At 42.8% G+C, this 14,265-nt stretch overlaps 1 protein-coding gene across 3 annotated transcripts in view; it reads right to left on the bottom strand.

Moving 5' to 3' along the window:
- Positions 1-7,981: 7,981 nt before the first annotated feature.
- LOC125623865 (potassium voltage-gated channel subfamily A member 5) overlaps positions 7,982-14,265 on the bottom strand; it is a 30,670-nt gene continuing 24,386 nt past the window's right edge. For 2 of the 3 annotated variants that reach the window (XM_048823866.2, XM_048823847.2), the window contains 3 exons: positions 11,814-11,945; positions 9,750-9,806; positions 7,982-9,554 (listed from right to left, as the gene is read on the bottom strand). The gene's annotated coding sequence lies outside the window, so the exon portion shown is untranslated. The remainder of the gene's footprint in view (positions 9,555-9,749; positions 9,807-11,813; positions 11,946-14,265) is intronic. The other variant, XM_048823856.2, reaches the window with a different exon arrangement.

The raw sequence follows: 14,265 nt of genomic DNA, 5'->3' as shown, positions 1-14,265 counted from the left end.
GGGGGTGGGGCAAAGTAGCAGCCCACCCCCGTTGTTCCTGGGTGCAAAGCCTTGGTGTTGCTTACTGGGGCTGCCAGCAGGAGTTGGGATGTGCCCCCCCTCTGGAGACATCTGGGGCACAGTGCTGTAGGAGCTGGCAGCCAGTGAGTTCCCCACCTTCCCAGGGGCAGTAGGGCTCAGGCTTTGGGCTTCAGCCCTGGAGTGGTGGGGTGGCAGGCTCTGGCCACAGGGCTTTGGGCTCCAGACCCCTGCTGTTGCCCCCAAACCCCCATCCAGGGCTTAACCCAGGCTTGGCAGGGCTGAGTAAGTCTGCTGTGAAAAGTGACACTTGTATGTTTGTTAATGTTACTTTTCCCCCAACAGGCTTACTAGCTAGCAATTAAATACATTACAATGATTTGGACATGTATTTGTGTTGGCTAGAGTTGGTAGCCGCACTCTGAGGACACCAAAACATTGGTCTTGAGAACTTCTGCACTAAACAGTGGGCATCAGATTGCACCTGCATTCTGGATGCTAAAGAAATGGAGGCCTGTGTCAGAAAATTTGGTCCTCACTATCTAGATGAATTTGCTGGTTACTCTGTATTTACTTAGCAAATTTCAATAAGGAGCAAAGCAGTTTTTACTGTGCTGATGAAATAGTAGCAAAAGTACAGAGAAAACCACGTAAACACTAAGCAACCCCGTAGTTCCCACAGGACTGGTGCCAAGCCTGGGAATTCTCTACCTGCACAGTCAGGCATTGCCAAGAAGGCTCAGGTGTGCCCTGTCTGAGATGAAGAACATGACACTGTGAGAGTTGGAATAGCTGATATGCAGCAATGTTTTTAACGTGAATTAAAAGCTTTGAGAGTATAAGTTGTTTGAATCTCTGCCAGAATAGTAGAGAAAGGAAAGAAAGTTATAAGGGACCTGTGAGCAGACAGAGGAGAATTTGTTCCAGCCAACAATTGAATCAAGAAATTTTACTTGATTTTTTGTGAATTATTATATTTGGATTTTTACCAATTTGTTGCGACTTGTAACATTTGATGAGTGATTTATACAAACAAACATATTTCAGACTAAAGTTACAGAGTGATACACTATGTGTTACTGTTGTTAAGAGTAGCTACTAGTTGTAATTCACTATCCATGTTACATGACCAGGTACCTAAGTCACATGGTATCATCTCCATTCTGACTGGAGGACTCCTAAATCCTCAAAGACCTTTCATGATAGTCGCACAAACCTTTCCAGTGGAGAGCCTAATGGGGGTCCATTGTCACAACCTTTATGCTTTCCACACAATTTGAGTCACATGAATGTTCGCAAAGAGAAAATGAGAGGGGCTAAAGTGAATTGGTGGGGTCTTTTTTCCTCAGATGCTTTTTGGGGCTGTTTGCCCAGGTTTGGCAGCATTCAGGGAACAAGGATTGTTCAGCACAAGAAGAAGAGGTGAGCATCCTAGACAGGATAGATATCAAATGACTATATCTACAGGAATTAACTCAGCTCTCTTTCCTCTTATGAGTAGTTGTGTTCATTTCAGCTGCAATGGTAGTGTGAGACTATATCACAATATCAAAAGCAAGCATCTTTATCTGGCCATGTTTCAAACCCATTTAGGTCATTTCAAAACCTTTTAGGTCTCAGAGGCCAGTTCCTCGGGGGGTCATTTCACATCCTTGTTTTCCCAATGTATTCTCTTGTTTACAATAATCCCATGTGCTAGATATCCCTCCTACAGATCCATAACCTCCACACAGAGGAGGAATGATGCCTTTGATACATTTAGTAAATGGATTTTAGCTATAGATATCCCTCGTGACTGCTACCCCGCCAGCCCACAAAGTCTGTCAGTCTGATTCTGCTCTCCCTTATGCTAGTTTTCTATTGACCTCACTGGAAATTACTCCTCAGTTAAACCAGTGAGACTAAAAGCAGAACTAAGCCTGATGTTTCATGGAACAGGAAGATTTCTGAAACCACTTCTCAGGCTGGAGATCTATTCTAGAAATGACAAAGCACAAAAACAGTGACCCAGCTGTCCTTTAAAAAGCAATATGGGAAGTAGCGATTCATGTTTTACTATCTGCTGGAGCATACACGGTTTTTAATGGAGGGAGATAAAGAAAGATCATGCATACTCCAGGTAGGTACCACACTTCACAGTATTCTGTCTCTGCATGGAAATGGTTAGGACAGATTTCAGTGCAGAAGAAAGCGCTTGCACTGGGAAATTCACTCTCCCCCCCCCCACCTCAGTTTTAAAAACTCAAATCTATTTACACATTAAAAGGCAGCTCTGAGTTACACTGGCTACAGACAGCCCCAAACAGTCCCTATAAACTCAGCTGAACTTAGGGAAGTCCCGACAGTGCCTCCTTTCCCTGACCAGTGGGATGGGGCATGTATGCTAGAAAAGCCACTACACCAACTTTTACCACACAGGAGGATCCCTGCACACTGGATTTACCTTCCCATTGCAAGCTTTGTCAGGTTTAGGTCCAGAATATGCCACTTCTATTGTGAAAAGCACTAACATGGGTCTCTAACTTTAAAACCCATTCATAGTTAACACCTTCTGTGCTGTACCTAAGCCAGCCTTATATCTGGACCTAGTAAGCATTAAATTAGAGGCCACATGAATAGCGAGTGAGGCGCTGCTATCAAGTTGCTCATCCTCAGAAGCAACTCACTGAAAAGATTGTGAAGAGAGGTGGGCCATGGCCCTTTCCTTTGCTTCCATGTGCGGACCAGCAGAGCTGGCTGGCCACACAGGACTGGGGAGGGAGTACGCCAAGTGACTTTAAGAGCACTAGTCAGTCACAAGTGAACGCTACTCAGGCCAAGTGAGGGTTGCAGAATTGGGCCCTCTCTTTTCAGGAATAGGAGGGTAACATTCAAACCCATCACCTTTTCCCCACCTGAGCCGAACGTGGATTCTTTTTGCACAATGCTTGAGGAGGGCAACTTCCTCCACTTTTGTGCATCCCCACAGGGCCAAGGAGGACTTGCTGCTGCTATCTATCCACGAACACCCGGAGACAGGAGATGGACTGCTATGATGGTGCCAGTGCTGGATAGCGTGTGCAGGGCTCTGCCTTCTGCTAGCAACCAGGAGGGTGTGGCGCTCACTCCAGCTTATATAGCCTAATTCTGCCACCCTTACTCATAGAGACTAGTTCCTTACCCTGAAAATAACCTTGTTGATTTCAATGGGACTAGCTGTTCTGAGTAAGCGATTACTTGGTCTGAGTAAGGGTGACAGAATCGGGCCCACACAAACAACATTGGCAACATCAAGCATTAAAAAAAAAAAAAACCAGAACAGAAAATAAACCTTCATGAGCCAGTCTGCCTCCCTGCCTCCACCCCCACACACAGGAAGTTGGCTTAAATGTCATGATATTTAAAAAAAAAAAAATAATTTGGGGGTTCTTTTTATTTGACCTCTGGTTTTGAGCCATTAGGATTTATGCTTTTCTACAGGTTTGAGAGCTAATGTGCTTCTTGTTGTTATCTGAAAGCTGAGATTCTCTCATAATCACAGGATTTCAGGAGCTGCTGGGGCTTTAAGAAAAACAAAACAAAACCCACACACCAGCTATCGCGAGACTTGCCAGTTCTCTCAGATCTATTGCAACACTAATGAGCGTTCTTCTCTTGAGCTCTCTACACCCCAATGTATTCTGCCTGCATAGGCAGAGCTCCTCCAGGCCTGCCCCAGCTGTACATCTCCTGCAGCATGGATAATGTGCTTAGCGGCACCATTTGGCCTAGTAATCTTGTTTACTCCTGTCTTTTCTGTCGTTTTGTTTTCTACATGCCTGTTCTGTAATCTTGTTTACAGAGGATTTCAACCCAGAATGCAAAACAAATGATGACCTTACAGGAATGTGTTCACCTGTCTCACGTGGACAACACCAAGTTGTTTGATTGATGCCCAACACCCAGATCCTATGAGCATTCCCCTGAGTCCCCCCAGTTTTTCAAATGGGCAGAAGAGAGTAACAGGATTTGTGGTGTGACCTTGGAAAAATACAGTTACCTGACTCAATTGTCAGGGAAAGAGAGAGGTCTCTGCAATGTTTGGAAAGGTTTCTACATACTCTTTAATGCTGTGTGTAATGTACTGTATACCTGCAGCTGCCCTACTCTAGTCCCATCTGTTAGAAATTGATGTTCCTTTTGCTCATCTTCCCTTCTTAAAAAAAGAAAAATGAATTAGTGTCCAATAGATGGAGTTGGCAGTGATTTTAGCCAGGCACATTGTGGGCATGAGCTGTGCAAGTTTCCCTTGCCACAAACATACACAGGCCTGTGGATTCTAATACCAAATGGAAACATCCCCTGATATTCAAGCCGTGGCTCTGCCAGGGCGCATTATTTCTGACCTACAGCATCTCCTGCTATTCAGACTCTAGGATGCTACACAGCTCTGCCCGTATACCCCATTCCCATCCTGCATCACCCCCTGATTTTCCAGCCTTTGAGCCCACCCACAGAATGACTGATTAGAGCTGGTTGGGAATTTACTGACAAAGTATTTTCTCATATGGGAATGACAATATGTCAAAACCAAAACGGATCACAGGAAAGGGTCGGTTTCAATGAATTTCCTGTTATCCCCCCTCCCCTGCCCCTAAAAAAGTTAACAAGTCTCATTCTGACATTTTAAAAACAAAAACTTCAGATTTTCAGGTCAAACTGATATTTTTGTTTTAAAAATTAAGTTAATTATAGTAAAAAAAAAGTAGAAGATATTAAAATCAAAAGTAGAACCAATCTGGTTATTGTTGTTTTCAGGGGAGGGTGAAATTTTCATTCATGAACATCTGAGATTTCAATTTTTCATTCCAATTTGGGAGGGGGAAGATTTTTGAAATCTCACAAATTCTCTGGGGATAAGAAAACCCACTTCCTACCCAGCCCTATGAATGATGCTGTTTTATCCTGACTTGCAGTACCCCCATAGTTTCAATCTCAACACAGGAGCAGTGAACATAGGAGGACTGACATTACTGCAGTCTACAGACTCTACACTGCTCAATTTGCAGCTGCTCAGAAGTAGGTGTTTTTCTTGTTGTCCTCTGAAGTATGCTGGAACCAATCATTGCCATAAGGGATTCAAAGTACGTTGGATTCTAGTTTGGGATTTATATCCAGCGTGTGCTTTGATTTCTTTATTAAATCTATAAGGGGTAGAAAGTCCTTGGTTTTAATAGAATAATATTATACAGTTGCATGCACTTGTCAGAATTCTACAAAAGTTACAGTAGTAAATTAATTATGAAGAAAAGTGTTCTCTCTTTGGATTGCTCAAGAGGTGGCAGCTGTGTTCAGAGCATGCATCAGAATAGAGGAAATATAAAAGGAATCAAGAGAAGTGAGAGTAGCTGTGCCTGATAATAGCAGTTTGTTAAGAGGAACCAGCACATGGGGAAGCCAGAATGGCTTTCCACCCTCTAATAATTACGATCAGGTAGAAAGGAAAAATGACAATGTAGAAATGAGTTAATCCAAACTAAAGTCTTCATTTAATGGTAATTCTAACTAACCTACACTGCCCCAACTACTTGTTTCTGTGGATGCATCATACTACTTATTGGACATTGCTAGAGGTGTATATACTCCATGTCCAAAACTCAATGGGAGTCAAGCAGACAGAGACAGATTAAGATATATTGGAGCCCTGGGCACAAAGAACATTTGAGCCCCCCACATCCCTCACCCCTGCCATGAGGCTACACCTCTGCTCCTCCCCTTACCCCCCAAGGCCCTGCCCCCTGATCTGGCCACAAGCCGGGTCATGATAAAAGCTGCCCAGGGAGCCTGTACTACTGTGGGGAGCCCTGGACCCTCCATCTGCCCTGTGTAGTGCACCCTAGGGAGCAGCGAAAAGGGCTGGGGGCTACTCTCAAGCACTCCTGCCCCCTGCCCAAGGCAGGTGCAGGGCCAGGTCTCCCCACAGCTACCCAGGCTCCCTGGGCAGCTCTTACCACAGCCTAGGGCAGTGGTCCCCAAACTGTGGGGCACACCCTCTTAGGGGGGCATGCCAAATAAAGAAAGCTGACTGACAAGATAGAGTTCGAGAGGAACTGAGTGGAAAAGTTCTCAGGGGAACTCCAGCAAGAGTTTTCTTTTTATGGACACTTTTAAATTGACAGAGTTAGATTATTATAAACAGTCATTGACTTGATACAAAGTCTGACATGGGCAAGGATGAAAAGCATCTCTAATTTTGAGAATGGTTCGTAAATATCCTGGTTTAATGAACTCATGTATGGCAGCAAGAGCCTGAACCAAAACCCATTGATGTCAGTGGAAAAATGCCAATGGACTGCCATAGGCTTTGCATCAGGCCCCAAAGGAATATTGCAGCAGTAACAGTGGCCTTGAGTTTCTCCTGCTAGCGATCTAATAGAGTTGACAAAAGAAGCTGAATCTCCATAAAGCAGAAGAGACCTTGGAGTGTTTCATGTCCTTCCTCTGAAAGTTTTTTTAAAGATTCACACTGAGATCAAGCACTATTTGACAATGTTTTTAAAAATGCTAATTAAAAGGCCTCTACCCGCAGACATCTGTGTACGCAAATAAATAGTCTCATTCACATCAGCTGGGATTATTCACATGTATAAAATTAAGCATGCTGCATGATCAGGACTTCTGACCCTACACACAAGAAAGAGCAGTGCTGAAAGTCACAGTAGCAGTTTCTCATGGAAAGGAAAGTTAGTGTTATTTGAGGAGCTCTTTGTTTTTCAGACTGTGAGGGTCTAAAGGCTTGTGTCTGATCAATAGCACCTCAGGTCACAACATTCATTTTATCTCAAACAGAGAAAATCCCCTGTTGGAGGCTGGGTTTTATGGCAACACACTTCAACTAAACAATAAATGGCCAGATCCTCAGATAGTGTCAATTAACCGAGCCCCCATAATGTGAAAGGAGCAATGTTAGTTTACACCAGCTTAGGCGAATGGCTCAATGGGTCTGAAACAGGTGAGCCAGCCTTTTTCCAGTACCACATATGAGTATATTCAATTCAAAAAGCAACACAGGGTTCACAGAAGAAAAACATTGTACTCACCCAAGCTTTTAAGAGTCATCCATTCTAGGAAACCTTTCTTGTACCTTCCGCTATAGTTCATCTCCTGCTGTGTATCACTCCTTTAAACTGAGGAACAGAACCCACCTGCTCAGCTTGAGCAGCAGTTGGGATACACACAGCTGTCTTTCTTCATCCCACAGTAACAAGAGAGCTCTCTGCTTCTAATTTAAAGCAGCTGTGTCTGGTTAATACCCTGCTGGTGTCCTCTGTGTATCTTAGGTATTTATATGGATGCCATTACTGTAGCATCTGATCACCTCACAATCTTTAATGTCTTTTTCCTCAAGACATCTCTGTTAGCTAGAGAACTACTATTGTCCCCATTTTATAGATGGGAGCTTAGTCACAGACTGACTTGCCTATGGTCACACAAGAAGCCTACAGCAGAGTCAGAATTGAAGCCAAGTCTTCCAATTTGCAGGCTACAGGTCTAGCCACTGGACCATCCTTCTTCTCTTCTCAGGGAGGCTGTGGTGTAATACTACCCCCAAAAGTTTCCTCTTAAGATCCCTAAAAGGCATGTACACCCTCATGAGCACGACAAAGGGTTTATTGTAGTCATAGATTCACCACTGAGCTGGAATAACACATGATATACACATGAAGCCAAATTAGACCTGGTGTAAATGGGTGAAACTCCATTGATTTGCATCTGCTTATACAAGCTCTGATTCTAACCCATGGTGTGCAATGTTTTAGGAAATAGATGCTTTTGAAAAAAAATCTTCTCAATGTAAGCAATATGGTGTAGTTATTGCAGGGATTAATTTGCCCTTTTACTGGTATAGTTCCACCCTCTCAAACCCCACATCAGAAGATCTCCTATGTATGCCAGATATATCCAATGCACACCTACAAAGACTTTCTGTACTATATAAATAACATAGTTTTGAGGAAAACATTTTTTTTTATTGAATTAAGGGATGGGGCAAAAGGCAGAAAGAATACAGGCAGTGCACATTTCCCAAATACCAATATTAACAGAAAGAGAAATGGAAAAGTGTTCAAGTCAAAGCCACACAAAAACGAAGACTAACCTTCAGGTGTGTACTAGACCTGTATGCACAGCACTTTGATGCTAAGATTTGAAATATTAACCCCGGAGACTTCACATCTTAAAAATACAAAAGAAATAAAAGAAAATGAATGTCAAAAAAGACAGAAATAAATGGTACTTTAATAATCTCACTAAACTATGAGAGACTTTGACAAAGAACAGCACTAGTGGAAGGAAAGCAAAGAATTAGAATCAATCATTCACATATTTCCATACAAAATCCAAAACAGCAGAGTCACTGATGTGTTTCGCTGTGTCTGAGAACGAGTTCAAAACTGGGCTCTGAATGCAGAACAGTTTCTCTGTAAGAGAAAACCCCCAAAAGAACAAATTCCTAAACATCCAAATTGTGGAATCCAACCGATGGGAACACATCCATGTGAGGGGGATGGGGGGACGGCGGAGAAGAAGCTGGGAAACTCCAAAGCAATGTATGCAAGGGAAAGGCTTTTGATAGAGTTTCATATCCCAAGAAAGTATGGGAACAGGGAGGAAAGGAATCTGGCTACCTGTGTCAGTTCCAATCTCTGAATTTCTTCCCAATGTCCTTTTACTGCAGCGTGACACCAGGAGAAAAGCAGCCAGTCCTCTACCAAGCAACTGCAGGTGCAGCCTTCAGGATACATACCAAACACAGACATATGGCTTAGATCAGGAGTGGCAGACACACAGATTACAATGTTCCATTATTTTCCTAACTTTTTAGAGCAAACCAGTAATGTATCAGTGCCTCCGGAAATCATTCCTGACTTTCCTTTTGGACAATTCTTCTAATTCAGTACAGTTGCATAGACAGATTTCACAGAAGAAAGAAATTACTTTTCTCCCCTACACTCGTTAAGTGTAACATTTTCAGAAAAGTAGGTAAATCCACTTGCAGGACTGTATGCTCAATTACATGCTTACATTCGTGCATGCAACTAATACAGCTACCTCTGCAAATCAGGTATTTGCGTATGCAAATCACCAGTTAGCTTGGCCAAATGACCATTTACAATGGACAGATTTCCATTGACTTCAAGGGCAGTTGTGTATTTTCCTACCTCCAACCTCCCTTTCTGAAAATTTGGACCATAAATGTCCTCTCCCAGGGAGTTACCTTCAGCACCCTATTGGGTTTACAGATATGATTAATGAAATGGTGTCTTAACCAAAACAGTGGCCACTGAGTAGTGAATAAAATTTGTTGCCAAAGATGTCAAACCACAATTACAATGACTTCCTTTTTCCTGCATAAATATAAATTAAAAAATATTTTTTTTTACAAATTTTGAAATAAAAATACGTAATACACAAAAAAATGACGAGCTACGTAGGTGTAAGTATAAATTAAAAAAGCAACACAAGATCAGTTAAAAACATTATAAAAAAGATGCCCTAAATAGCTTCTCAAGCAGCCTCTGAAAGAGAAAATAGAAATATAAAGGATTAGTCAAAATGGTTTCATCTTAGTGGAATCACATAAGCCATTTGTAACAAGATCTGAAAGGAAGAAAAATACTTTGCTCACAAACCCCGACCCTGCAAATACAAATACACACGTGCTTCACTTTAAGCACATGCATCAGTGTTTGCAAGACAAAGGGGATTCTCACCTGGCTAAACTTCAGCATCTCTCAGAGGCAGGGTAAGTGCCCAGCCCCATGAGGCACCTAAGCGGAGGGGAGAGGGAGGAGAATATTTACAAAGACAAGTAATTTACATTTTGAATAATGTAGCATTGTGAATGGTGCTTACGGCATTCACAGTTAGAGAATGTGATGGATAAGAATACACATAGTCTTGCGTTATAAACTCCTGTTTTCACTAGCCTCTCACTTTTAGCAAGTCTTCTATGTTTTGTTTCCCACACTCCCATCAGAGCCCAAAGGCAAATGATGATAAGAAAGTTAAAGTAAAATACACTTTAGTGGGTTTTGAAATGACTTGAAATGACTAGAATAAAATAGATCCCTTTTCCCACTTAAAAAAATGAAGATACGTTTTTTCCCTGCAATGCTAAGAGCTGTCTATGCGGTAGCCTGCAAAGATGTCTATGGGTGTGAACCCGTGCTCACTGAAGTCAAAGAGAAAGCACCCATTGACTTTAATGGTGCAGGAGCAGGGCCTAGATGCCTGACTAAACCCTAACAGACCTCCATCAATCCTTCCCATGAGGCTCTGGGGAGCAAATCCCCATGACATTCCCGTTGCTGAGACCCCATTGTCCTTTCAGGGCAGGTAATGGCATCTACCCTTCCCAACCAAAAATGGCTATACAGCATAAGGGCTTGATCCAAAGTCCATTCAGGTCTATGGGAGTTTTTCCATTAACTTCAATGAGATTTAGCTCAGTCCTAAGGACCAGATTTACAAAGGTATTTAGAATCCAAAAGATGTAGATAAGCACCCAGACATCTAACTCCCATTGAAATCAATGGGTGTAAGGCACCTAGGGACAGATTTTTAGGCACCTAACTCCCACTGATTTAATCAAAAGTACAGAATATTTTGGGGAAATTTTCAAGCAAAGGGTCGATTTTCAATATCACTCAGTGCTGGCCTAACTCCTCTCTCAAAATCCGATCTGGTCTCTAACTCCCAATGATTCCATTGGGAGTCAGGCACCTAAACACCTTTTAAAATCTGGCTCTTACTGCCTATATGCAGTGACCTTTAACTTTCCTACAGGTGTTTATCTTAGATGGAACATAAACATAAATTTGGGTGGAAAATTTGAGAATCACCTTGGGTGCTTTTTCAAAGTTCAAATATCTGGATAAGCTTCAGTGCAGAAAAGGTCTCAGAGATGTTTGGTAAAATCTGATTTAATTATTTTTCAATTTCAGAGACTTTGTTTGGGATTTAGAAATGTTTAGCAGTGGCCTAACATTGACCCCAGGAAGAGTTAAGCCAATGAGTGTGAGGGTTGCCAGCCCTCCAGGATTCTCCTGGAATCTCCAGGAATTAAAGATTAATCTTTAATTAAAGATTATGCCATGTGATGAAATCTCCAGGAATTCGTCCAACCAAAGTTTGCCACCCTAGTGAGAACTACTGAAAATTCCACTCTGCATTTGAAATTTTTTCCCAAAATATTCTGATGAAACACTTCAAAACAAACACACAAAAATTTTCAAACTAATCCAGAAGAACACGTTTTCATATTGATTCACATCAAATAGAAGCAAAATGAAAATGTTTCAATTTTGAGGCTTTTTCCTCCTCTCTATCTATTTACTCCTGGAAAGGGGATAGAAAAGATGGAGGAAGGAAACAAAAAAAGGAAAACAAAAAAAAATCATTTTGATTCTACTCAGTTCAAATTAAAATGAAAATTTTTCATTTTAAATTGTTTTGTCTAAAATCTGGAAATGTTGAATGATGCAAAAATTTTATACAGAAATGTCCATACTGTTTGAAAAGGCATTTTTCATTGAAAAAATGTGATTAATAATTTTCAGTCAGTCCTAAAAAGAGGAATTAAAGGCATAGCCAATCCAGCATCCTAAACCATATACTTTCAGAATAGTATACAACAATCTGTGTTATGCACTGCAGTGCACACTACATGTTATTTTATTATGGGTAATGCAAGCAAGGATAATGCAACGTAGCAGATTAACATTCAGCATCATACTTCGTTCTGTTATTTTTATCCTGCTGTTTCTTTCACTCACCAACTCATGACTCACACCCTTCCCAGACTGGAATTTCCATCCCAGTACTGTGTCTCATTGGGTGTGCTGTGGACTGCTATGCCCCGGGAAGCCTTCTCAAGAACAGCACCACTGTCTCTGCTCCAGGTCACTCTAGAGAACAAAAAAGTGTATCACAATTACTGTGGCTACTGCGGTCTATTTAGCAAAGTGCTTTTAGCATTCAGTGGGGATATGGCATTGATTTAGCTTATTACATAAGTGTCGACACTTAGGAACCTAGATGATAGAAACACCGAAGACAGGTAGATAATACAAATACAGAGAGACCATCGCATGGATAACCTACATTTCAGAAGCCTTTATGAAGGCTCTTGTGAGATGGGCAAATGAAGTTCAGTGTGGATAAATGCAAAATAATGCAAGTTGGAGGGAAAAACTTAAATGACTCCTAAACCTTACAAGGTTCTAAATTTGCTGTATCAACTTAAGACAGTGACCTGGGTGTCAGTTGAGACAGTTCAGTGAAGACCTGTGCTCCATGGGCAGCTGCATTAAGAAAAAAAGCTACCACAATGTTAGGATGCATAAGGAATGAGATGGGGAATCAAACTGAAAATATTATAATGCCTTTATTCAGTGATGCCACCTGGTCAGGAATAGCATGTGAAGTTCTGATCATTCCTTCTCAATCCATGACCTCTTACTCTCTTAGGACCAGATTGTGGTCCAACCTTTCGTGGCTACAGTGGGGCATAGGACCCTTCCCTCCAACCTCCCTCCAACCCACATCGCTGCTTAGGATGTAAATGGGAAAGCAAGCTCCATATGGCCACTACTCCCACGGCAATCAAATGGGTGCGGATGGGAGCAAAGAGGGACAGGAAGAGGGAGAATCCTTGGCTCCACTCCACATTCTGTGTGAGCCTGTGGAACTGAGCTGGTATGGACAGGAAGTAATCTGCCCCTGTTCTGGGGCCTCAACAGATGACTTGCCCATGCAGCAAGGGGGAACAGAGAGGCACTTGGACTTTCTGATTTACAACTCCTCCCCTGCACTGCTGCTGCGGTTGCACACATATGCACTGACCCTTACACAGGGCCGTGCCTAATGGCACAATCTAGCTCTTCATCTCTCCAGTACTCCCAGTCGGATCCCTTGGCCCTCTGTTCTCCCTCAGTCTTTCATGCCTGGTCCGACAGACACCCCCAAAACCTTCCCAAGGAGACGCCGAAGCATGATGCACTCCCATGAAAGTTACATTATGTTCTCTGCAGATCCATTAGCTTTGTAGCAAGCTTAATTTCCTGTCAGCTCAATTTTCAGCAGGTTCTTCTAGGTCCACTGCTGATGGTGAGCTAGACAGTCATACAGCAGTGCCAAGTGGCCTGCCATTGCCAGAGACATTTTACTGCTCTATAAGCTGATGCTACGTCAGGTCACCCGTTGTGTCCTCTGTTCTACTCTCTCACCCAGCCCAAAGCTAGAGTACGACTAACTGGCTGGAAGGGAGTGGATGTGCAGCAGAGGGAAGGAAGATTGAAGGCTTACTCATACTCCCCAGATTCAAATGTCAGGGCCTTCCATCAGTCCAAATAGCAGGACATCCTGAATGTGGAAACATGTCCTTAGCACACCAGTCATGTCATTGCCTCTCACCATCTTTCCCAGCTGTAGAAACCCTGAAGCAGAAGCCTGAAGAGGCTGTGGTTACTGACCTGAAATGAAACCTATTGCCATTTTAATGATATTTTTTTAGTGGGAAAGCTAAGGGAATCAAAGTGGACCAAAGAAGAAGCAGTGCTCTCAAAGCAGTGCAGCATCCTGCTGTCAGCACCTGTGAATGTTCGATCCCAGCTGCAGTATCCCAGTACCCTGGTATTACTGAATCAAATCAGTAACAGGTTGTGCTTGTCAAACCCTGCTCAGAGGCACTGTTCAGCAACACCTGTCCTGTGCTTTAGCCTCTTGTCCTGAGCCTACGTTTTTCCTGAGCTTGTAGCTCATTTGACTTGAACTAGTACCATCCTATCTAGGTCATTCTGACATCTAACTGTCTGATTTGAGTGGGACTCTGACAATATCTTGCTAGATTCTCCCAAGCACCCCAGCCTCTTCCCACCATCTGAGAGGTGCAAAGGTGCTGGAAATCAGCCAGTCTGGCCACTGCTGTGAATCCGCCTGGCAAGGGGGAACTCTCCATTGTCACAGAGCTGTGTACTGAGGCCTTGTGCTAGACCCATCCCATCCACTCAACCCCAGCATAGCGAGAGGGAGGCAGGTTGGGTGAAATACACCGTGCTTTATCTGTGACTCAACTGATGTATGGACCATCAGGGAACATAGCCAGCTGGCAACAGTTAGAGCACCCCCAGGTTGCTCTCACCTGTGCAAGAGTGTCATCGAGAATCAGGGAGCCATAATCAGCTTCCTATTCCCCCCGACCCTTTTGTTGAGTCAAATGGAAGCGCA

This window comes from Caretta caretta, chromosome 1, assembly GCF_965140235.1.
Source record: "Caretta caretta isolate rCarCar2 chromosome 1, rCarCar1.hap1, whole genome shotgun sequence".
Taxonomy (NCBI): Eukaryota; Metazoa; Chordata; order Testudines; family Cheloniidae; genus Caretta; species Caretta caretta.
This window is presented reverse-complemented; position numbering and strand designations above follow the sequence as displayed.